The sequence below is a fragment of the Piliocolobus tephrosceles genome, chromosome X (genome assembly GCF_002776525.5).
Source record: "Piliocolobus tephrosceles isolate RC106 chromosome X, ASM277652v3, whole genome shotgun sequence".
Lineage (NCBI taxonomy): Eukaryota > Metazoa > Chordata > Mammalia > Primates > Cercopithecidae > Piliocolobus > Piliocolobus tephrosceles.
In genome coordinates, this window is record NC_045455.1 from 6015390 (window position 1) to 6041726 (window position 26337).

A 26337-nucleotide genomic window follows, 5' to 3' on the forward strand; every position below is an offset into this window, starting at 1 on the left:
TCTTTAGCAGTGGCATTCTTTTGGGTAGTATTATGGTGCTAAAATTGATAGAGCTGATGGATGAGATTTTATTCACTTGTAATTTAAAATGGCCATAGTTTAAAAGAGAGTGGGGAAGACAGCATGGAGGTATATGTTTAGCAATGGTTTCGAGTCTTCTCCCAAAAAGCATAGGGCTTAAAGGATCCCGAGATCTGAAAGATTATTCTCAATTGCATTTATCTCTATATGACTATGGTTTCATGAGCTAAAGTTATCCAAATAAGTGGAGAAAAATAGAATGCTTTGTACTGAAAATGGAAGACACAGTGTGGGGATAGTGTTTCGGATTCTGGATTCATGCTCATTGAGTGACTGGTATGGATCTTTGTGGAGAAGGAGTGAATTGTGTTGGGGCGTTGGGCAAGTGGACTAAGGCTAGGGTTCACCATTACCCTGCCCACCTCAACATCCACCTCTTCCTTATCATCAGGTAGCTCTATTCCATAGCACACACTCAACATTCTGATTGTTTCAGGAAGTGGAAGTGGATCACTGCAAATACATCATCACCACTTAGAAAAGGATTGCAAGTGTATGCCGCCTGATAGCATTACATTGATGTTTGACGAAGACAATGGAATTAGCAATCTCTCATCTGGACTTGGGTCACGCCAAAATGACAAAAGAAATGAGCGCATTCCACCAAAATTAAGAATTTTAAAAATCTTTCTGGAAAATCCTTTATGTCATAAATGAAATCACCATGTTCCCAGATATTTTGAACTGACTATACACTATTAATACATGTGTATAGTGTTCCTTTTACCTATGCATAATTGTTGACTTAGAATTAACGTGCTGTTGTAAATTTCCAAAAGTCTAAATCTTATTTATTCTTGCATTATATCTGATACCTAAGTATTCATTAAATGTTTGTTAAATTGATATATTTGACTTGGAGAAATTTAGTTTTAGTATCATAAACACAAAAAAGAAAGACCCAACTGTTGGGTATCCAGGCCTGCCTTGACCCTCAGAAATGACTATCCCTACGCCATGCTGTGGAGGAAATTCGGCGCAGTTTAGCTATGGTCTTTTTCTGTGTGGTTCTTAGATAAAGTCATGCTGCACCACAATGTCAAAATCTTGTTTGAACTAGGGAAAAAATCCATCTCTTCATTTGAAAATGTATTCATTCCATTGTCAAACTATCAGTTGTTGGATTTCTTCAAATCAAAGGATGATTCATATAATTACTATATTATGATTAGCTTTATTAAGGGACTGAAGTTATTTTAATGGTGTGTGATGAATAAAAGGATGATTAACTGTGAAGAGCTAGTCTGTAGCAAGAACTACTGAATATTGAATTCAGTTATACTTATTGTTGAATATTCTTTTAATAAGACTGAATCCAAAGGTAAGGGATTTTGTTCCTTAAAACTTCATTGAAGTATATTTTAAGAAGGACCTATATAATAATGAATTTTCAAATTCTTATTAATATTTTGCAAAAATATAAAATAACCCTGACATAATGACAGCTTTTCAGTTTAAATTTGTGTTTTTTATTATTAGTTTTCTTCTGGTTGTTTTGTAAGATTCGCTTGTATAGTTTGTGATTTTTTTAGATTTTCTTAACATCCATATTTATTTGTGGCTACATACAACTTGCTACTCAACAGACTGTCTTTATTTCTAGTAATAAACATTAGGAAAGGGAATGTTAAGTTATTCTAATTACCTTAATCAACTATTTTTAGAACTCTTCAAAAAAGAGATTTCTTTAGAGATTGGGTAAGAGAAGAGTGAGTATTGATGTCCATTATTAGCTAATTCATAACAGATTTGATTATGCGGAAAGTAAAGACCAACCATTTTTTGATGCTTCAGTACTGAGTGGAAAATAACTCAATGAAACCTGCTTTTGCAACACTGTATCTCTTTAGAAGCAATAACATTTGCTGTTAGGGGCAATGTCTATTTTACAAAATAGAATTTTTGATCATTAGTTAACATTTACTTTCTCTCCAAACATCTTTAAAGTGCTGTTAAGTTTATTCTCAATTTATTTTTTGGACTGATTCCATTCGCAGATGGCCTATGTTTCTACCGGCTCTTCTTTCTTTCACTGATTTTTGGTCAGTCTGGCCTCCATCCCAGGGAAGGCAGTAAAGAGGTCATCCATGTGCACATCATAAGTTTTAGGATGTATCTGCTGGAAAACAAAGCTGAAATAAGAAATTGGAGTGATTAGGTTCATCTCCCAGTAAATTTCATTTACTTTTACCAGGGGAACCCCTTGGGGATCTTGCTAAAATGCTAAGCATGATTCTTCAGGTCTGGGGTGGGGCTGAGCATCTGCATTTCAGATGAGTTTCCAGGTCATGATGTGTTACAGGTGATGGTAGGAAGGCTTGACCATTGACAAGGTGAGATTTGAGGAAGTCCTGTTAGCATTTCCTTTCTACAGCAGCAGAGAATGTGGATGATTCTCTAAGTGGAGCATGAACTATATGCAGTCAGACCGTCTAGCCTCAAACTTCAGCCTTGCAATTTACAAGCTGTGTGACTTCAAGCTATTTCCTTAACTCTTCTGATACTCAGTTGCTTCATTCTGTTATGAGAATAATAGCGTCTACCTCTTGGCATTGTTGTATAGATCAAATAAATTCAGATAAATAAAGCACTTGGAATACTATGTGGAGCATTTTAAGTATCATAGAAGTATTTGTTAGATAAATAAAACATGCTTTGCATGTAAAACACAGCAGCCCACCATGAGTCTTCATTAATGGTCTGCTGGCCATTGTTATCTAAATGTTAAATATATTTCTACTACCTAGGCAAGAATCAGTGGCCTGGATAATATGCACATGACCCATGGAGCCTGAGTGCTTCTATGGCTTGGGGAACATCTGGATGATCCCTTTATTGAGGAGAACACATCAGTTTCTTGGGGAAGGGGGCCGTATCCTAGTGTTACCTAAATAAGAAGCCAGACAGAAATATCACACTGGCAGATGTCTTCTTCCCAGAGATTTGCCAAGATGGATTAAATCACTCTCAAGTTTTTCCAAAGAGTGTGCTGAGGAATGACTAATTACCTAGGAAGTTGAGAGCTGTTGAAAGATCAAGGAATTTTTGCTCATGTTTGTCAGAAAATTATTAGCTTTTAAAAAAAGTTAATTACTTTCTTTATGGCAGGTCTACTTTTGTGGACCTGCCATAAAGGCCAGTCTTTTGTATATCGTGTGCTTTTGAATCTCCAAACTTATTTAAATATGAAACTCTATAAGGCATGGTGAGGGACTTAAGTCCACTACAATTTGAGATAGTAAAATAAATAAAAAAAACTCTAAAGATACTTTACCACAAAAACTGATATTTGTTGGTTAATGTATAAATTTATACCCTTAAACTTTTTACTTTTATTCCCTTTTATACCCTTTTATAAAAAGGGTATAAAAACTTTTATACCCTTTTATAAAAAGGGTATAAAAACTTTTATAAACTTTAAAAAACTTTTATACACTTTAAAAAACTTTTATACCCTTAAACCTTTTACTTTTAATCTTTACATTTGATTTTGAAAGCAATTGTAATTTTGTATTATAATTTTAGCTGTTACTGAAGGAATTCTTAAAGGCAATTCTAAATTTCTGTAATAGACACACTATTTTTTTGTTATCCTGCACAAATAATTTGATTTCTCTGAATTTTGATTGTTTCATCTATAAAATAGGCATACTTCATTTTCATAAAAATAAATGATGACACATTTTTAAAATTTTTTTTCAATTCTGATATCTATGAGTATATGGATTTTGGGCCATGTTTATATCAATGATATATCAGGCATTTTAAAGAAATAAAATCATCAATTGCTTGTTTTACCTTATTATACACATTGAGGTTAAATTGGCTAAAATATTCTAAATGGAATCAAATTTTAAAAATTTATTATGTATAAATCCAAAGAATATGATATTTCAAGTAATAAATTTAAGAGTTCATAAATATAAGCAGATATGAGCATATTTTTATTTTTAATATGTAGCTACTCATGAATATTTTATCCACATATTGTCTATTTCTAAAATAATAATAATTACATATAGATGCATATTTCCCCATATGATTTTTAGAAAGCATTCTTTTGCAAGAATATTTGGGATTTCAGTGATACTTCAAGTATGCAGGAAATATTATAAAAAGAGGCATACATTTTGACTTCTTTTTCATAATTTATTTAAACAATATGCTTTCCCTATGGCAGTGTAAAAACAGTCTTTGTGAAATGTGATTTGTTGAAACAGAATAAAACAAAACAAAGTCAAACAAACAATTGAAAACTTTTTATGTTTTTTTTTTTAGTTTTTTTTTTTTTAAGGAGATTCCAGTATTTTTTTTGCATTTCTCTTTTGTATGGGCAATAAAAGCCCAGAGTAACTATCACTGGGAAGAACCAAGACATACTAAACAGGAGTAAACATCCATCACTTATAATATTTATTTACATTATTCCAGTGGTTGGGATTTCCCCTTTTCTCTCCTCAAATATTTTAATATGAATTTTTTCTACTTACAGGAAAATGCCCTCTAAGAGCATTTCTTCATGTCATCAAATGTGCCAAATAATCATCTTTGTCTTTGACCAGCTCTGTCCCTTTTAGGATTGCACCTGAATGGCACACATAGCGAGGGCTCTCTCTTCATGCAAGCTCTTTAGCCAGTAGTTTGGGCAGTGATAGGTGGAAGCCCAGATGATCCCTGATTGCCTTGACTCCTCATCGGATTGTGAAACCTAGAATGCTGTTAAAATTTTATTTCAAATCTGCATAAGTGTAATTGCATGATTTAACAAATTTTAAAAAATATCTTGTATATACAAAACATGGAATGGAGGTGACCATAATAGTTGCTCAATTCACGTTTGTTGAGTAAATGAATGAATACATGGATGATGACCCCTGCGCCTCGAGAGCATGTAATATAGTGAGAGAAACAGAGTTGTTTAAAATGATTTGTTTTCCAAGCCAGGATGGTAGGGATCACTAGGAAAGGTCAAGTTCAGCAAGGAAGGTTTAGGAAAGATTTCAGTTAGGAAGTAGCTTTTAAATCGAATAATAAAGATGAGTAGGATCTTAACATTTGAAGGAAAAAAGGGCATTCTGGGTAAACAGAATACCGAGAACAAAAACGCAGAGACTAGGAAGGCCAGGGTGTGTTGTGGAAGGACCTTACTGTGTCTGACGGGTTTGATATACTGAAAACGTCGAAAGTAGTTGATTTTGGTCCGGTTCTTGTCTCCATGTATGAGAGACTGACAGTTGCTTCCCAATAGACATTCGCTCTTCACTGTTGAGGAATAGAACCCGGGTATCCCAAACTAATTTGCAGCTGCGTGTGTCAGACCAAGTGCACTGAATGTCTGTGTGCATTTGGTGTAATCCTTTAGGGGGATCATCTTAAAGGGAAGGCACATTCCTTTTCCTTTTGTCACTTCATTTTGCCACCTGAAATGCAAGTATAATGTTCAAGCTCTGGCAGACACCTTAAACCTTGGCCAGGAAGGTCATGTTCCAAGATTGGTACAATTTTCAGCGCACCTGATGAATATCTGCGTCTCCTAAACCAATATGGACCACCTGCTGCCACTTTTAAAATTTAAGAAATAAACCATTTGTTTGCAGCCAGTATTATTTGGGATTATGTTGTTATATGTAGCTAACAATAACCTTGACCTACATACTCTTCAGATAGATCACAATCCTTCTGCAGTTTCCAATCCCAAAGACTCAATTCTCTGTTTCTTTCCTATTCGTATAGTTGCATGTATAGAGTTAGGTACACAGCCGACTGCATTTAACTGACTAAAGAATGAGTGATTGAATGCATGAAGAAATGACTGGAAATATATAGCGCAGTGGCATTGGTAAAGGGCTTTATCAACTGTGTTGACTTCTTTTAGTTTCTTTTGTATTTAGATCTTAGGGTATGTATAGGATCCAGTTATGGATCTCCCTTTGTCTACATAAGAGCATTGCCAAGTCCATGGTATATATGCATTTGTAGAATATTTGTGTTTGTGACTTGTTTTTATATATTAAAGGGAAGGAGATACAAGTTTAAGTGCAAACCGAATATAGTATACTGTGCTATTTCACTACTTTAAATTATTCACAGAGTAGTCTAAGTTCCATACAAGACATAAAAAATGGTATTTCACTATTCTAATTTACTTTTTCCACTTTATTCCTTGTCTCCCCAATGTTTTATGGGTCATAAATATCTCTTTATTTAAAAATTAAATAATACTTAAGAGTTTTTTTTTTTTTTTCTTAGGCAGGACCACATGTTCCCCAATCTAAACCCAGGATTGGGGTCATACTCTGCTGCTTTCTAACTGTGCGTCGTTGGGCTAGTTTCTTGAACTTTCTCTCCTTTAATTTCCTCTCAGGTGGGGAATGATTGAACTTACATCAGACAGTGGATTGCATTAATATATGGAATGTGCTTGTACAATGCCTGGCAACAGCAAACAATATGAAATAACTAGCATTTCTTATAAAGGGGATCCTCTCATGATAAGCTATAGAGCTTAAACTTTGTCTGTATATAAAATAATAAGTGATTTAAATTGGAAGCAGAAGCATACTAGATGAGGAAACCGGGATTTTAGGTAGGTGATAAAAGATTGGAGTCTGAAAGATAGACTGGAATATAGTATACTATGCTGTTTCACCACTTTAAATTATTCACAGAGTAGTCTAAGTTCCATACAAGACATAAAAAAAATGGTATTTCACTATTTTCATATACTTTTTCCACTTTATTCCTTGTCTCCCCAATGTTTTATGGGTTATAAATATCCCTTTATTTAAAAATTAAATAATACTTAAGAGTTTTTTTTTTTTTTTGGAAATCAGTTTGCTTTACCTACTTAAAGGGGACTGGCGGTCACATTTTAAGGCATTTCAGTGTGAAGAAGAAGGATAAAGTGAAGATGTCAGGACACTGCTTAAATAACACCTATGATTGTACATGATGTGACCAGGACAAAAGCAGGAAGATGCTTCATCTGCATGGCATTAGTTAGAATTAAACTAAGCACTAAATTCGGTAGGCCAACTAAATATCAGCCCCTTACCCCAGTCTTGTTACATAGCAAATATATTTTTTTCTAGGAAGATAGAAATTATTAGTTTAATTCAGGATGGAGGAGGTCACCATGTATCCTCACTGTCTGAGAGGGCAAGATGCGGGCTCAAACACAGGCAGAATTTTGCAACCAAATATAGGCCCCTGAAGGTGAGGGGGAAGCACCTGCTGTGCTCTCTTACTGCCAGGAAGGTCTGTTAATCCTTCACTTGCTAGAACACAATAATTACTCACAAGTGAAATGTGATAGAAGAGGATTTGTTGTGTATAATGACTTTCTTACTCCAAACATCCCCGAACTCTGCAGATGAGTGATTGAACAGCTCTGTGCCATCCTCCCACCTGCTCAGGGAGTAACTGGAACCTCTAACAGCATGTATTTTTTTAAAACCAAGTGAGATCACTGGAGGGAAAGACTAGGGTGGAGGTGTGTTTGGCATGAATTTAAATGATAGCTTGAATAAAACAGATCTCTAAAGCACTTTTCAACTGTTGCCGTCGCCATTGTTTCTGCTAAGATCTCTTTAATCTCTGATATAGCCTGGATGCATGTTCATACACGCATGCCTCCCACCAGTTACCTATTACATACAACACAATTTGAAATGCCTTAAAATGTGACCGCCAGTCCCCTTTAAGTAGGTAAAGCAAACTGATTTCCAAATGCATGGTGTTCTAGAAGGTGTAAGCAATTACAGGAAAAAGAATACTGCAACTGAAAAGGAAAAATCAAAACATTCAATTTCATTTTAATGTATTGTTAAGGAAAAGGAATGCATAGCGGTGCATCGCAGAGTTTATGGTTTTGGGGAATCCCCTTGGAAGCCTGCTGAACTGTAGGTTCTGATTCGTAGGATGGAGTTGGGTCTAAGAGTGCTTTTCTGACAGTCCCCCAGGTGCCGATGCTGGCTTTTTGTTTGTTTGTTTGTTTCTGGCTATACTCAGAGGGCCTATGGTATAATGCCAAAACTCCTTAGTAGATGTGGAAAGGGTCCATGGCAGGCTCTTTAGAACCCCATTCCTTCACAAGTGCTTCTCGTGCCGAGTTTACCGTGCTTCCAGCATTTGGAACTTCAGTCTGAACAGAAGTCACAGTTGCTTCTACTCACATTTCGAGCACCTAATTGAGACGGGCCAATCACGAGGTCAGGAGATCGAGACCATCCTGGTTAACCCGGTGAAACCCCGTCTCTACTAAAAAATACAAAAAAAAATAAAAAATAAAAAATAAAAAAATTAGCCTGGCGAGGTGGCGGGTGCCTGTAGTCCCAGCTACTCGGGAGGCTGAGGCAGGAGAATGGCGGGAACCCGGGAGGCGGAGCTTGCAGTGAGCTGAGATCCCGCCACTGCACTCCAGCCCGGGCGACAGAGCGAGACTCCGCCTTAAAAAAAGAAAAAAGAAAGAAAAATATAAAACCATAGCATATTTCTGAAGCCTTATGACTCTATGATGAGTTTCTTTTACTGTTTTTTTTTTTTTTTTTAATCTGTATACTGTATTGATGGAGGCTCCCTTGTAAGTCAGTGATGATTGCCTTCTCACAGGGAAACCTCTGTCAAATGATCTTAGAGTATTTCAGGCTCTTTTGCAGAAAGAACTGGTAAAGTATCATTTTCATTCATCATCCTCGTCAAATGTCTTTTCTCACACCCGGGTGGCTCTGTGAAGTGCTGCAGGGGAGGAGAGAAAGCAGATGTCACACGGGCACCCGGGAGTCTGCGCAGCTGGGGGGGCATCCGGGGTCCCCAAACCCTCCCCAGATGATTTCAGGTTATTTGTGTCACTCAAGCTTTGATATTTCCCTGTGTTCTCAGCATCTCCCCACTCTTTTCAGGACCATTGTGCATTATGTCCTCTGTACTTACAGAACTCACCCCGAATCCATCTAAGAGGTAGACGCCTAAGGAAAATTCTTGCAGTTCATCTGGTGGTGGAAGGTGGTATGAATGAAAAGGACCACTGATGTCAAGAAATGGAATTGTCTTTTTCACTCAGACCCAACGCCAGCCTATGAATCAGTCTACAGTTCAATAGCCTCCTGAGGGGATGCCCAGAAACAATAAAATCTGACATGCACCGCAGTGCATTCCTTTTCCTTAACAATACATTAAAGTCAAATTGAATGTTTTTATTTTTCCTTTTCAACTACAATATTTTATTTTTCCTGTAATTGCTTACACTGTCTAGATCATCCTGCATTTGGAAATCAGTTTGCTCTTCCTGTTTAAAGGGGGCTAGGGGACACATTTCTAACACATTTCAATTTGTGTTGCATGTAACAGGTAGCTGGTGGAAAGCATGCTGGTATGAACATGCATCCAGGCTCTAACACGGATTAAAGAGATCGTAGTGGAAAAAGACTACATTATTTTCATTCTAAAGCAAGAAAAGGCCCTTTACTGTGATTAAGAGTTGTCTGTGCCCTGATATATTTTTCATTCAGTAAATCAGAACTTGAACTTGGGAGAGTTCTTCCCCTTAGTGCCATCCGCTCTGCCTCCCATTGTTCCTCACGCTACCTGCTAAGTTGAGATTGATGATGGCTGTGAATAACATCACCTAATGTTAGCAACATTCATAAAGAGCTTTGCCATTTCCAAAGATTTTCACATACATTTCAGCAACAATTAGAGAGGCTCACCTGAGGTCACTTGGCTAGTTAATATTTTCAAGGATATTTTGAAACCAGGCCAGGACTTTCCTTGCTAGAAAAATACTGTTAAGTACTCTTCAAATACAGAATAATACTTAAGTCAGAATATTCTTGGATTCTGATTTTCTTCCTTATGTTACAAAATATTTCTACTATTTTCCTAACTAAACTTTAATTTTTTTTTAATTAAAAAAATCGCATCTCATGAGCAGATGGGCTAATCCTTTTTTTTCAGTGAGAAAGTCCTCATTTTTAATGATATTGACATATTTAGCAAAATACTACTACAAAATGTTAATGTTCAACGATCTTAATTTCAAGGCTTTCTATTCTCTTCTAAGCTCCTTTTGTATCAAACACAAAAATTATTTAAGACAGCTTTGAAAGCAAAATGCTTCCTAAAATTTTCATAAAATCACCTATGTATTATGTTTAAAGTGAGACTGGGCCAGGCATGGTGGCTCATACCTGTAATCCCTGAACTTTGGGATGCAGAGGGGGCAGATTGCTTGAGTCCAAGAGTTTGAGACCAGCCTGGGAAACACGGTGAAACCCCATCTCTACAAAAATTAGTTGAGCATGGTGATGTGCACCTGTGGTCTCAGCTACTCAGGAGGCTGAGGTGGGAGGATTGCTTAAGCCAGGAGGTGGAGGTTGCACTGAGGTATGATTGCATGCATCATGGCACTCCAACGTGGGCAACAGAGCAAGACCCTGTCTCGTAAAAAAAAAAAAAAAGGCAAACTGGCTCTCTGCTGCTTCTGCTTCCTGGGTTTAAACCCTTGCCCAGGATTTGTTAGTTCCTCTTGTTGATCTAGACTGTGGGGAAGGTCATAATCTTCTCTCACCCCTGATCCTCATCTATAAGATGGTAACTATAGAGCGTATGTTCTCAGAGGGCTTCTGTGATGAGTAAAATAAGAATGTGAAGCCCACAGCCTGGCACAGAGTAGGCCTCAGGGAGTGCTAGCTCTTTGAATTAATACTGTCACTTCACACATTTCCTGTCACTATTGCTCGAATATTATTATTAATATACTTCAGAAATATTGTTATTAACTATGTAAGCCCTGAGTCACCGGTGTGTGTGTGGGGTCTTATGCCTGCCCCTAAGCTCACTTGAATATTTCACTGTGTAGTTTTGTGTTTTCTATTTTGCTTCATAATAGGTGACAAAAAAGCCTCAGGTGAAAAAAGCACTGAGTCCCTCATTCTCAGGACAGGACCAGCTGAGGAAAGGGACAGTCCCTAAAAGGAGGTTTATTCCTCCTGCTTTCAGAGGAGTGGCTGGTAGACTGATGGCTCTTTTATTAGTGAAGGTAAGTCATCCTCTCTTGTAAGAGCCTTCGCTGTGAGAGTTAGGAGCCAAGAGGGAGGCAAATCAATCCTTCCATCATTTGGGGAAGGGGAGATACTGAGGACAGTACATACATTATAAGGCTTTTTAATCTTCTGGTGTCTAAGAAAAGAAGGGAAAAATCTGTTGTTCCATTTTATGTTTGAACCCATGCTCTTCTAGGCTTCTGGTGCCTCTGTTTTTAACCCTTAAGACACTATATCCTTACAACCATCTTGTAAATAAATATTGTGCTACATCAAAAGAAAAATATAACTAACCCCATATTAGAGCATCATAGACAATACGTGATCACATATTTTCTCAAGAGGATGAAACAGAGGAGAAAGGCAATTATTAATGCTAGTGTATATGTGACGGCTGCCTTCTTCCACAGTCGGTCTTTAGAGGCTATCATTTATGACATGTCTCCCGTGAGTGAGCTTTCCCTTCCCTCCTCTGTGCCGTTTGCTGTCATGTTAAACCTGGAATTAGTTTGGTGTTCTTGCCTCGTTTCCTTAGGAACCTTTCTGAGGAATTTGTTACACAGGAAATTATCGTCCCACAGTTAAGAAAGCAGTGCTACAGTTGAACAATGTTTTGACAGAATTTTCAAAATTAAATTGCATACCATACCTTAGCAGAGTTGAAATAGCTTAATGTATATTTTCCGGAGAACGTTCTTTACCATCTAAACAGGGAGTATGAGAATGAAAATTGATTCTATTTTTCTTATAAAAAAAATCAGAGAGTAAACTTTTCTTCAGGCAAATGATCCAGCTGTCTGGGGTAACATTTAGACATGAGATTCAGAATCTTTTTAATTACACTAGTTAATTGTTTACCCTTTATTGCATCATTAATTGCCAACCTTGTTGGACCAGTACTTTGAAGACTACTCTCTCACAGCTTGGCTGATAAATAAAGGCATGATTCATTCATTTTTTCCCCCATACTCTTGACACTGATGGTAAGAGCTGTGCAGTTATTAAAAATATCTTAAAAATTCAGTCTGTTGCTCTTTGGCTCAAATATAATGCAAAAGTGGTCTAATTGACTACAGTTGTCCCTTGGTATTTGAGAGGGATTTGGTTCCAGGATCTCCATGGACACCAAAATCTGTAGCTGCTCACATCCCTTATTTAACATGGCATAGCATTTGCATCTAACCTATGCATATTCTCCCATGTACATTTAATCCGTCTCTAGATTACTCATAATACCGAATACAAAGCAAATGCTATATAACTAGTTATTAGGCTGTATTTTTAAAATTCGTGTTTAATTTTTATTGTCATTGTTATTTGTTATTATGATTGCTATCATTATTATTTTTATATTTTCAATCCTCAGTTGAATCCATGGGTACAGAACCTATAGATATGGAGGGCCAACTGTATTAAGTTTGAAATTTCCTCCTCAAAGTTTCCATAGTTTTTCAAATGTATACATTAGTGAATGGCATTATTAAAAATTAATAAAACAGCTTTAAGATACTTTAATATATTTAAGATAGTATGCAAAATACTGGAAATTTAAATACTATTATGAGAAAAAAGTAAAAGGATGTTATGGAACAATACCTTTACATGGGAAGCATTATCATGGCCTTAGGTAACAGGTGGTCAGAAAGCTTGTCCTTTCTCTCAACATTTTAACTAATTGGTTGAGAAGTTTTTGACTCATGACTTAATCTGTTTCCCCATTGCTTTAGTACATCAAGTATCTTGTTTTCAACACCTTTCTAATGGAAAGGATTGAGAAGGGGGATGATGATCATTGAGCATGAGTAAAAAATACATTTAAACATGGCACACAAGAAAGTAAATATATTGGGTACTTCATGATAGGGAGATTTGAATGTAGAAGATCTGTTTTAAGAGATAGAAGTAACAGTGTAAGACAGCTAGCAGGAATAGTTTTCTAAAAATCATCCTATAGGTGGAAAAAGAAAAGAGGAGGTGAGTTTTATCCCACAAATGCACATTGGACAACAGAGAGCTTATTTTGAACCGAGTGTAAAATTATACCAGTAGTATTCATATGCGTATTCACATCAATTAAAGAAAGGTGTGGTATGGGTAAGACACTGTGCAAGTCACCAAGTCTACCCTGGTGAGCAGTGTAGACCTTGTTCTTGTTCTGGAAGCAGTTCAAATTATTCATCAGACATGTGTTCTGATGTCTTCGTGTGTTCAAAGTGGTACGTTAAAGGAGGCGCAGGGACCCTCTGAGAGGGCTTCACCTAGCAGGGGCCCTCTGCACAGAGAACTTCTGAATGGGTACCATTTGCTAGGAGATTGGGCATGTGTGTGGAGCACCAGAGAGGCCACGGGCCACGTGAAGAATGGAAGAAGTGCTGACTAGCTCCATGGTAGAGTGTGAGGGAGGGGAGACTACAGATGCCAGCAGGCACTGTGCTGCTAAAGAAGAAGAGATTGGAGTGTATCCAAGGGCAATGGGAAACTACTGAGTGCTCTTAAGAAGATGCAGCCTATGGTTTGTTGCTTTTGAAAGATCACTTTTCTGTGGCTTGAACTGGGGGTCGGGAGACAGCAGCACTGTAGGAAGGAAGGTCACGTAGGAGATTCTTGTAATTAGTGAGACAGAGGAGAGCAGAAGTCACGCCAGATGGGGCCTGTGAGGGTTGAAGGAGGAGGACAAAGGGTTGTGGCTGCCACAATGCACAGGACTGTATGGATGTTAATGAAAGGAAGAATGAGGAGCTGCCAAGGACCATGACCCTTCCAATGTAGGCAAGTGAGCAGCAGGTGGTATCCTTCCATAAGACAGGAGAGGCAGACAATCAGGTTTTTGAAAGGAGATCGTGTGGAGTTCAGTTTTGTACGTATTAGATTTGACCTGCTTGTGGGATCCAAGTGGGGTTAGAAAATCTTCAGTATATACCCAAAATATGAATATTTTATTTATATATGATCTATATATAAATACATTAGCACTAATGTGCAAGTATATATATATATATATATACATTTATGCACATTCAGTATATATACAAAATATTTACATAAGATGAGATAAAGCTGAAGTAAACAATATTTTAAAACATTTTTGCCTATGAATGATATAGAATATCTTTGTTTTTACTTAAATAGAATGGATTAAATATAATAAATGTTATATTAATAACATGTTAATTATCAGCTTGAAGTTAGAATAATAGGATTGAATATCCATCATAATTTCTAAAATCTTGGCTTAATATTTAGGATAAAGTACTTGGAAAATTTACTTCTAGGTTCAGTTCATGTCACAGTTTGGTTTCAGTACTGGATATAATAGTTTAAAAGACTATCAAAAAATGTGTGGTTCTAAATGGAAGGACAATACGGACTTTATTAAATCATTAGACTTTATTTTAATGAGGTCCACAAACTATGAAAAATTTTTTTAACTCAAACAGTTGAAATGCCATTTTTGAATTCCCATCTTCCTTAAACTTAACTATCTTTACAAACTAAAAGAAAGTTGAATTTTTGCCTCATTATCAAATGAATTTAAACCGAGACTAAACTCTGGAATATTCTGAAATGTGTTAGAAAGTTCTCCGTCTGGGTCTGGGCAGAGACGAGAGGTGACATACATTGTTTTCAACAACAAAACCTCAGAGGCTGCAAATATGCACAAACATCGTATTACAAAACGCGCTTTCCAAAGCTTAAATGTCTGCCCTGAAATCAGTTACTGTAATTTCTACCTCATCATTATAGAATCACCTTTCTCAGAAGTGCAATCGAGTATGTTTACATTTCGAGCTTGGTCCCAGATTTTCTACTCTTTTTTCTGTTGAATTACAGCACCAGTCAGAAACTTTAGGACCTTTTTTTTTTTTTTTTTTTTATTCCTTTGTTTTAGAAAAATAATTTGTTTGTACGTTGACCTAAGCCAAACCAGCATAACTCTGCAGAACCCTAGATGTTGCCACGACTACATTCCATCTCTGCAAATTATTATACAGTGCTGCTATATTTTAATATGTTCTTTCTTTAAGTTATAAATAATTGCCAATCTTTTTAAGTGCTGAGGCTTACTTTTTAAGTGTTTGAATCTTATTGGTTTCTTTAGTTTCTCAGGCCACAGTGTACATGTATGGTAAAGTTTACTGTTAGCAGTAGTCAATGTTTATCCAGGGGTCAAATAGTGTTCTTGATCGTTTGAAGTTTTAAACTGTCTGTTGTTCAGATCTGGATGAACTATCTTGGTTTTTACCTTGAAATGTGGATAATGAAAGTTGCTTATTCAGAGTAGGAAAAGTGTCAGCATTGCAATTTTTTCTTGATTTATGTGTTTCTATTTTGAGGACACTCTTCAGTCCCAGTTTCTTTGCAGGAATCTTTGACAACTCTGGTTATGAGGAGATCCTTTAATCCACACAGCCAGAGTGAGGTCAGCACCGTCAGCCCACGCTCTGTGTGGAACATCCTGTTTCCCTCAGGACTCCCATTTTTCATGTAGGACATAGGATTATCTGAGATAAGGATGCCGTGAAGGATCCCATTTTAATCCAAATATTAAATATGAGTAAGGTTTAATTCCATTCATAGCTTAATACAAAAGGAGAAGGAAAACAGCTCTGCGCCCACACGTGTCAGTGGCACATCGCATTCTTTGGCCTCGCTGTGGAGGCCTGTGGAGCAGAAGGAGCTTAAATATATGGGAAGGGGTGAGACACACGGAGAGAGTGTTTGGAGGGAACAACAGGAGGGATGGAAACACTCAACAACAAGAATACTCCACTTCCCCGAAATTGATTAAAACATGGCCAAAGGGAGAAATAGATATTTCTCCAGTGAGATGCACAAATGGCCAAAAGACGGGAAAAGATGTGAAACATTTCTAATCACGAGATAAACCCAAATCCAAACCACAGTGAGATACCATTTCCCAGCCATTAGGTTCGCTGTCCCGGAATCAAAAAATTGCAAGTGTGGGCAGGGATATGGAGCGATTGGAACCCTTGTGCGTTGTTGGTGGGAATGTAAAATGTGCAGCCACTGTGGAAAGCAGTATGATGGTTCCTAAAAAATTAAACATAAATTTTATATGTAGAAAATTACCTTGATATTATTCTTAATATATTCAAATAAACACGACATTTAAAGGAATGAAGGATACGGTGGTGGTTAGCCTTTGGAAGACAGATCTTTGGGTCTGCACCGTGTGAAGTCCCCAACTTTCCAATTGGAAGATCATTCATCAAGTTAGATTGCTTGAATGCACAAGAGGCGGTAGAAAGGGAAATGGGCCAGAGACAGCTGGGCTGAATTGTTCTCAGTGTAGTTTTCCTACTTATTTGGTGAGGGTTCCGAGGGTAATAATGGCACTCTTGGGTTATAAAAAGGTAATCTTCTGTAAGTTAGGATTGTGAGTTAGGGTTGGCATCTGTTGCCAGAGTTTCTTGTTGTGACTTCCTGCTAAGCCCGAATGTGACATCAATATCCTTTCAACATAGTGATAGTACGAATGCACTGGAAGTGGTATACGTCTTTGGTACAGATGATAGTGCATAAAGAGAAATTTTAAAAATCGAGTGTACGCTCCTATTACAACACAAAACTTAGACTGCTGTGAATAAGTAATTGTAAAATGTATAGAAATGCCAACTTCACTGAAGAGGAAAACCATGTAAACCTATCATCCGTGCTTATGGTCCAGCAGAATTTTCAGACACGAGTAAACTCATGGTCTTTTTTCCATAAATTATTCTGAAGCAACAATAATACTTAGATTTTCAGTTACATTAAATTTATCAGTTATCTTAAATTTAATTATTATCAATTATAATAACATTAAAATACAAAAAGGAGGTTCACTTCATAACATGGCCCTTAAATATCAGCGCTTTTGTCTGAAAGAATTTGCAGATCTGATTTTATTTCACCAATGGAAAAAAAAATCATGAGATCCAAAAGTTATTTCGTTTCTATTGTGGGAATATATTATGTCAACATTTAAATGTCAGGTTCTCCATGGTATTTTTAGTCTAGAAAATTTCTGAAGCATGCAAATAGTTATTATGGTGTCTGTGGTATATTTGATCAGAGTTACAGGCTTTGACTGACCAATGCAATTAGAAACTTTATTGGTTACTGCTCAATATTGGTGTTTCCTAGGTATAGTGTAGAACAAATATGGAAGCTAGATGTAGGGGTATACTTGTTTCACATCCATGTCATTCTCACATCCTCCAAAGTGCTTTCTTCTCTTTGCTTTGTAAAAATAATGGGTGATCTCTCTGGTATTTCCAAATGCCTTTCACTCAGACGTTTGCTTGTTTACTTGTGCTCATTTGGCTAGCTGTGACATGAAGTTCAGAGAAAAAAGGGCACGTTCATGACCCGGCTGTTTTTGGAATTCTTCTAAGGTGAGACAGTGGATACAGGTTTTGTTGAACTTTGGGCCAGAAACGAACAAACCAACGAACAAAAAACAAAAACAAAAACAAAATCTAATTGCTTAAAGAAATGTCCTTGTGCAGGTAATGATTCATGTATAACCAAAATGATGAAATCGATACTGTCCCCCCAAACTGATCTGAAACCATGTTTTTATTCATATAGATCGAGGTATTAGTTATCAAGTGAAAGTACAAATCCACATCTGTTTTTTATAGGTTTTGAGAAGGTGAACATATTGGTAAGCCATTATTGTTTTATCTGCTTCTCCAAGCAGAAATATATCTTCTCTGAGAAGAGATATTGGATTGGAATATAGTTAAAATAAAAATCATGTTTGTTGCTGTGGCAGATTTGTGTGTGTGTGTGTGTGTGTGTGTATATATTTTTTTTTTTTGATAGAATTGAATGAGACTCACTACCTATTCTGAATTTCCTCACAGTGTTCTCCTCTTTGAAAAAAAAAAAATTCAGTGGCTCAACTATAAAAAGCACTCTATTTTCTGAGTGTTTTGATTTAATCAAATTAAATGAGACGAGTTATAGAAGCACACACTGATGTATGAATGCGGTTGCAGCTGCTGTGCAGTGCCTGACCTGAAGCCTTTTCTGTGCTTCTGTGACGTGGTTTATGCACTTTACCGTAGTCACTGCAGATTAGAACCGCACGCAGTGACGTGGATATGGGCCAGATAACAATAACAAAAATTTGGAATGTCAGTGCTACTGAAGGGAGCCTTCACTCCAATTACTCATAAAAAAAATTTCAAAAAGAAAGATAAGATTGCGTGGCTTAATAAAAGTGCTACCAGCACTTTAAGCTGAAAACTGCCCAAATGAGAAATAATGTGAAATCAAACTCACAACTCCCTTTGGTTTACTCTAACTGTGAGATCCCTGTCACCTGGGAGTATACACCGGCACAGCCAGCTTCAGGGTAGAAGTAGATTCTGACTGAGGGACAAAACGCTTCCTACCGCCGACGGCTGCAGTTTTGTACAAATGAAAATACAAAAGTATAATATTCCCAGAATAGTTCTTCTTCTCATGCTTGTGCTAGAAGACTTGTTTTTAACTGCCCTTTCCAGAATTTACCCAACTTAAATTTCCTTACTATTGTAACCAGTAATTATAATACTGCTGGTTTTCAATTCAGTACTCCATTGACAAACATTGGATGTATCTCATTTTTAGGTGTCTGTGGAAAATAAGGCACCGTGTTTTTAATAAAATGTTCATGGAATAAAACTAGATTATTGATTTGTGGGGCAAAGATTATATCTATATTAACAAATATAAAAGCAAACAAAAATGAACAGTCATTTTTTCTAAGCAGATAGAATGAGCTGATCTAGAGGTGGCTGGTGCCTGCTGGCCCAGGAAGGTGGGTTTGGTTGCCTGGATTCTAACGCTACCCGATGGCCAGACCCGTGTTGGGGTGTTTGTGGGAAGCACTGGATTTAACTCCTAGGTGAGGGTCTGTTTGCAGCAATCCTGCAACGAGCCCTCTGACTCTGACAGATGCTTTTCCTGCATACCTGCGTGGAATGATCTGAAGGAAAGACATAATGAATTAACAGGGAATCCTTCAGATCCTTCAGGTCGGATGAACCATAAGCTAGCTAGAAGAAAAAGAGCAAAGAAACACGCTAAGTAAATCTGCAAGTTTAGTTGAGAAGACTACAAGGAGTGTCAGTTTAAGAAAATGCCTTAACAGATACTGCACAAATATTTATTTTTGCGTTTCTAAGATGACTCAAATAATATTGATTTGATTGGTTAAAACAAGTATATTATTACAATATTTGTGGTTTTAGGAGCCTCTAGTCATAAATCCCAACACAAGGGATTGTGTTCAGCATACAGCTTGAAAACCTAAACATAGCAGGTGCTAAATGTTGTAGATAAATGAATGTACATGGGCTGATTTCACTCAACGTGCTAACTTGCTTTCTCTCTCGTAATTTTCTACCACTTGTGTAAGGACTTGCTTTTCTCATAAACTAAGAGGATGGAGCACCTACCCTGTGTCAGGCAGGGTGCATAATTCACTCCATATCTTTTCCCAGCAGTTCTTTGAGGCCAATGATGCCTCTTGTTCCAATGAGAAAACTGAGGCTAAGAGAGTTCGATGTGTTTTCCCAAGGTCATGTAAACAAGGAAGTGAAGCAGAATATTTAATTGAAATGTTTCTGAATCCAAATCCTGCCTCCTCTTGAGAAGGAAAAGTTCTTGTTGTGAGTTGACTGTGGTCTTCTCCGCTGGTCTTGTATATGTTTTATGCAGACAGATTTCACTCTGACGTCACCCATTGTAATGCTAAAAGGAGTCTGCTAAACTTACTGAAAAGTGTTTATAAGCTGCATCCTCTTTTTCTAAAAGATAACTTTTTATTCTGCTTCACTATTCAGCCTGGAGCCCCGTAGGCATCTTCCTCGTCACACTGGACTGTTACACATGATGCCTCTTTTCTGCTCTTTCATGCCCCTCTCTTCTATTTTAAGCATGCACACGCTATTGGGTGGCCTTGGCAGCTCTGGAACTGCAGGCATTCCTGAGGAACACCTGTCAGCTTGTGTTGTTGGTGGAGTGACTTTGAACCCTGGTGGGAACCACACACACACACAGACACACACACGTGCGCACATGCACACACATACACATGCACCTATGTTCTGGCACCTACACAGAAATGGACTAAGTCAGGAAGACCACTTTTCAGAGATCTCAGATGAATGTTCCCGCTCTCTTTCTCTGCTTTTCCTCAACCTAAGGTATTCTTCTCCAGGCTTCAGTAATGTGGCTCCCTTTAAAAGACCATCAGCTGGATAGTTTTATTAAGAAATAGTAGTCACTATAAGGCAGGGCATAGTGGCTCACACCTGTAATCCCAGCACTTTGGGAGGCAGAGGCAGGCAGATCACGAGGTCAAGAGATCAAGGCCAGTCTGACCAACATGGTGAAACCCCATCTCTACTGAAAATACAGAAATTAGCTGGGCATGGTGGCGGGTGCCTGTAATCCCAGCTTCCCAGAGGCTGAAGGCAGGAGAATCGCTTGAACCTGGGAGGTGGAGGTTGCAGAGAGCCAAGATGGCGCCATTGCACTCCAGCTTGGGCAATAGAGCGAGACTGCATCACAAAAACAAACAAACCAACAATAAATAGTACTAGTTATAGTCAAAATATGCATACATTATTGGCCTTTGTGATAACTGCTTATTAAAAATTTATGAAGTTTCTCTTCACAGATTTTCATGGGTGAAGAACTTTATATTAGTGATATGTGGAGCTGATTATGTTCTACAAGTACAGGAATTTATTTTCCATATCTTCCCCACTTTTATTATGAATAATATTTCCAGCAGTTATTGAGCGAATGCTCTCTGTGAAGTGCTTTTTCTATCACGATGCATAAGAATTGAGGCCTAATTATGGATTGAGGCAACAGATCAGATTAAGGACAAAAGATTCTGATGACAGATTATGTATCCATTCTTTAAAAACGAATGAGCATCAACATTTTTTTCTGATGTCATATGACATTTGACATGAAAAATGTCATTTCACCAATCAAATAGCATTATTCATTTAGGTTAGGTTAGAGAAGAAAAAGTATGTAGAGACACAAGATGTTTTAGTTAAAATGCCCTTTACTCAGACATCCAAAGCAGACCAACATTCTCACTTGATAGCTGAGGGAATTTTGGAAGGTAGATTTCACATCACCTATCACATAAAAAAAACAAAGCCGAAGCTAGTTAGTAACATAGTCCAGAACTCCTAACTATAACTCATTCCAAATTTTGTTTACTTTATATTGTTTTAAGAACTGATAATTGTGTTTTATTTTTATGAAGCTGATTTATTATTAGTAGTATTGCCTTTCCTTTCTAAATATCCAAAATACTATTGGAATATAAACTAACAAGTAACTAAACAACAACAAAAGCATTGTAGCTACTAGATTTGTGGTTTGGGATCATGTCCTAGTATTTGGGAAAGGTGGAAAGCATTTTATTACTTTATCTTCTACTTTCTCACATCTGGCATTGGCCACTGAAGTGGCAAAATGAAACTGGTGAGAGCAGTGGTGCAAAGCAAACATGATTTATGACTACACCGCTACGGAAGAGCCCAGTCCATACTCACTGAACACCACGTGCACCCACATGCTCATCAGGATTCTCATCAAATTGAGCTGCACTTGCAGTTCTGGCTTCTTCACCTGGAATTTTGTGATTACCTGTATTCGTATAGACAGAATGGGGGAATCTCCTACACATGCATAATGGAGCTGAGAGACAAATGATTTTCTGTCTGAATCAGTTATTCTAATTCTTCAATCTGGATTACTACAGGCCAGAATTTCCTGTCTAGAATATCAGACTCATGATTTCTGTTCTTCCCTTGATTTTGGGTTCTCCAATCTGAGAACTGTTTCCCCACGCTTTGTACTGATGAAGAATGAATTCCATTACAGCCTTAACCATCCAACCACGCATCATCCAAAATACAAGTAGTTAAGAAATTAAGGGAGAAAATAGCTTAGGGAAATTCACCTATTCATAGTTTTTTTCCTCATTACTTTCTTCCTTCCACAAGTACTTATGGCAAGTGCAATGTTAGGCACTAGAGTCAAAACAAATATATGTAGGGGCCACTTTGACACGGTCCCTATATTAACAGTCAGACAATTTAGTGGTAAGCAGATGGATGGAATTATGTGCTTACCACAGTTATTTTAATATGTGGTCAATATAATGCAGAAATATTCATTTGTTTGTTCAACAAACATTTATTGAAAGCCAGCCATATACCATGAGCTGGTACACAGGATAAGAAAAACAGGAACAGCCTTTGCCTTTAAGGAATGATGGGGACTAATAATAATAATAACAGCAATGGTAATATTGAACATTTTCTAGATGCCAGCTCTACAAGAAACACTTTACATATATTAAATCATTGATTTCTCCCAACAGCCTTATGAAGTAAGCATTACTACTATCCCCATTCTATAGATGAGAGCACTGAAAGCAAGCAGGTTAAATCACTTGCCCACTATCACACAGCTAGCAAGTAGCAATAACTGATACTCAAACTCAGGCTGTCAGGCTCCAAAATCTGTATATACTTGTCACACAAACGTATATAAAATTGTGTCTAGAGAGGAGCATGAAAGCTCTCCGGAAGGTCATGGAAGACTTCTTTGAAGAATTAACCTTTGAAGGATACATAGGGCGTAAGTTGGAGAAGGGAGAGAGAGCACCAAGGCCTTCTGGAGAGGGAGCAGAGGCCATGGGGAATGCTGACCAAAGCCAGTGAGACCAGAGCACAGAGGACCTTGGCAGAGGTGAGCCTGGAGGGGTACACAGAGGCAAATCCAGCCATGGATACTTGGCCATGGTGAAGAGATGTGCCTTCAACCTAAGAACACTGGGAAACTGTGGAGTTGGCATGATTTTGCATGGAGAACAAATGCCAGCTGGGGGCAGAGGGGCTCCTGACAGATAAACTGGGGGATTATTGGACTTACCCAGGTGAGAGAGGATGGTAGTGTGAGCAAGGGTGAGGATGGCGAAGTCAACAGTTTGGTGACCACAAAAAGATGGAGCTTTTAATTGAATTAGAGTTCTCTGTTGCAGAAGAGCTCAGCAGAGAAGTAGCAGCCACGCTAGGCCTGAAAGGCAGGGGTTTGCCTGACAAACAAGGAAGGTAACTGACCATTCTAAATAGTGGAACGAGGTAGATACTGATGAGGAAATCTGGGTAAACTGAACTGTTGCAGTAAAACTAAACAAATGCTCTTGACAACAGCATTTCCCATGGTCAGCCATGTCCAAGCACATCTACAGAGATTCTCATTCTCAGTAGACCTCAGCAGTACCTGATTATTTGTTATGGCCACTGGCAAGCACATTATTAAAACCCAACTGAAGGGAGAGCAGACTTTCTCAGAAAAATGAATTAATATTCACACCCCCAAAATTTTGGTGTAACTATAGCAGCTTAAGTGACAATTTCAATCTTTGGGTTCATCTTTTAAGCTAAGTTTTTCATTGTTCTTTTTATATTTAACAATTTTCCTAAATCTTCATATCTTTCCAGAATGCTAATTCAACTTATCCATTTAATTCTAGTGCCAAAATTTGGAAGATTTTCAATCACATTAGTGCTGGAATAAAAAGAAACATGAAGCAGGTTGTAAAAAGAAGGATCTCAGCACTTTCACAGTATTCACGATTTATCAACTGCAATGCTGAGATTGTGCATGGCTGACTACTTCTATGCTGTAATACATTAAACTGCCTATATGATAAAGCAGTAGTTCTCATTTCTGGGTGTGTAGTGGAATCCTCTATAGGCTCGTTAGACCAGCGATTCCTGTACCTCACTCTCTAGGATTTCCGATTCAGTAAGTCTTACATCTCCATTTCTAAAAAGTTCTCAGGTCCTGCTGCTGCTGCTAGTATAGAGGCCAGGCTTTGAGAAGCAGTAGTGGAAAAGGTGGTCTTCTGCCGCCTGGGTGACAGGGCCAGACTCCATTTCAAAAAAAAAAAAAACTTTTGCATGACATCGGGCAACAGCTTGGGTTGGAGGGATGGCAGAACTCCACCACACAAGTGCATTTTCATAAAAAGGAATGGAAGTCAAACTGGGCTTTGTTGTTTTTGCTGCAGAAGGTCAGCATGATGACCTTATTTCCTATCTACTCTGGCACTTTTATAACAAGAGGCTTTTTATTAAGTAAAAAGTGAGCTAGCTTTCTAAGGATGCATGCTTCTCAATGATACCCATGTACATTTTCTGAGAGAGAGACATGGTTGTAATTAATCTTATGTTCACAGGACAGCATAGAAGGTATGACAAAAGGAAATACGTTTATATATCACCATTGTCCATAGCTGTTGTAATTTTAAAGTTATTTTGGGGATTATATTGTGCCATGGCCAATTAATTCACATAGTCCTTCTAAAATACGTTTGAATGTAAACATTATTATATAATACTGATAAATTGTTTAAAGGTTTAAGGAAGAAGAAAAATGACAGTATTTTACAAATAAATTCAGTGATTACCTTAAAATCTTACTTTGTTGTTAACATAATTAATGGTATGACATCATTTGGATTACACTAGTTACCCTATTATGTATTCTTTGTGTCGTCGGATCTCATCCAGAGTACCACATTGCATTTAGTTGTCACATCTCCCCAGTCTCCTCTGGTCTGTGACAGTTTCTCAGTATTTCTTTACTTTTCATGACTTGACAGTTTGAACAATGCTCCCCAGCCATCCTGTAAAATGTCTCTGACTCTATATTTGTCTGTATTTTTCTCCATATTAGACTAGGGTGATGGGGTTTTGGAAATAATTCTGCAGAGAAGAAGTGTCCTCCTCATGCATCATCTCAAAGGGTGCGTAATCTCAACATGGGTTACAGCCCTCATGCATCATTTCAAAGAGTGCATAATCTCAACATGGCGTTACAGCCCTCATGTCATCTCAAAGGGCGCCTAATCTTAACATGGGTTACAGCCCTTGTGCGTCATCTCAAAGGGTGCGCAATCTCAACATGGCATTACAGTAGCATGACTTTTAGATTTCTGCCTAGAAGACATATAACTGCAGGAATCATTACTGGTGCTAAGTCACTGTACATGCATAATTGTAAACATTTGAGCACATTGGTATTTTCAGTAGTTGAAAAGTATTGGGGTATAAGTCCTCAGCAAATCAGGTAGATAATTCTTTCTTGTAAATATTGCTGTAGTAAAGCAAAATATGGTAAACTATGTCAAGAAAACTACAAACAAACAAGTAAAGAATAATACTTAGGCACTGAAATACTTTTAGTCCTTAAGAAAACATTTGTTTTCAGCTCTAGAGACCAATTTTTCCTGAAGGGCATAGGCAGTGATGGATGCACATGCGCATATTATGACGAATTCGTGCTTGTGTTTCTAGTTTGATAAAATGCTAAGGGAGGGAGTATGCAGAATTCATTGCTATGCATTTTGTCTGCATGTATGAGAATGCAGGTAGCTCCAAATGATGTTTGCCAATACCTGGAATAAATATACGGCAGCGGCATTTTGCTGCCGGGTTTCTAATGTGGATTATGGACTAGATCATGAAATAATATCACATTTTGCCAAATCAGTGTCTCCTATGGTTATGAAGCCACAGACTAGAACTGGAAAATCACTGTAAGCAGCAGGCACTGTGACAGAAATATCAATATAGTGAGGACTCGGAAACATGTATTTTTCATTAAAATGTGAAGCATTTAAGCACAAAGGAAAGATTTATACAGCAGATAAGAGGAAATAGATTAACTCTCCCAATATTCATTTGGAAATTGTCATTTAGGCTTTTGGACTCCCTAAACACCATAAGCTTCAGCCTGGAAGGTTTTGAAAAAATAAGTTTGCATGTCAGTACCTTGACAAGGTAGATTAGGAGCTGCAGGTAGCAAGGCTGAGGGCAATTTCAGTCTTTCAGTCTGCTTGTGTGATGTACAGAAAGAGTTTGGGATAATCCATCCTAAGATAATGTCAGATCTGTGTGTGCATTCAATTTTAAAAATATGAGTGCAATTCAGGCAATTGGAGACAGTCATGCTCGTGAAAATATATGGTTAGCAATGAGTCCAGCTGACTCTAAAATTTCTTTGGAAGAACAGGAAATTTTTGCATTCACAAAACATCACAGAATGCATCATCCATGAAACATCTATTTATTGATCTCTTACCTTATGCAGAATACTATCTGTGGCACTG

At 37.6% G+C, this 26337-nt stretch overlaps 1 protein-coding gene and 1 long non-coding RNA gene across 2 annotated transcripts in view; both read left to right on the top strand.

The window, feature by feature from the left end:
- Positions 1-26337, top strand: part of FAM155A (family with sequence similarity 155 member A) — a 693606-nt gene that overhangs the window by 23462 nt on the left and 643807 nt on the right. The gene's annotated exons all lie outside the window — the stretch shown is intronic.
- LOC111546306 overlaps positions 11070-26337 on the top strand; it is a 50059-nt gene continuing 34791 nt past the window's right edge. Inside the window, exon 1 of the long non-coding RNA XR_002732726.1 lies at positions 11070-11119. This is a non-coding gene — a long non-coding RNA (uncharacterized LOC111546306). The remainder of the gene's footprint in view (positions 11120-26337) is intronic.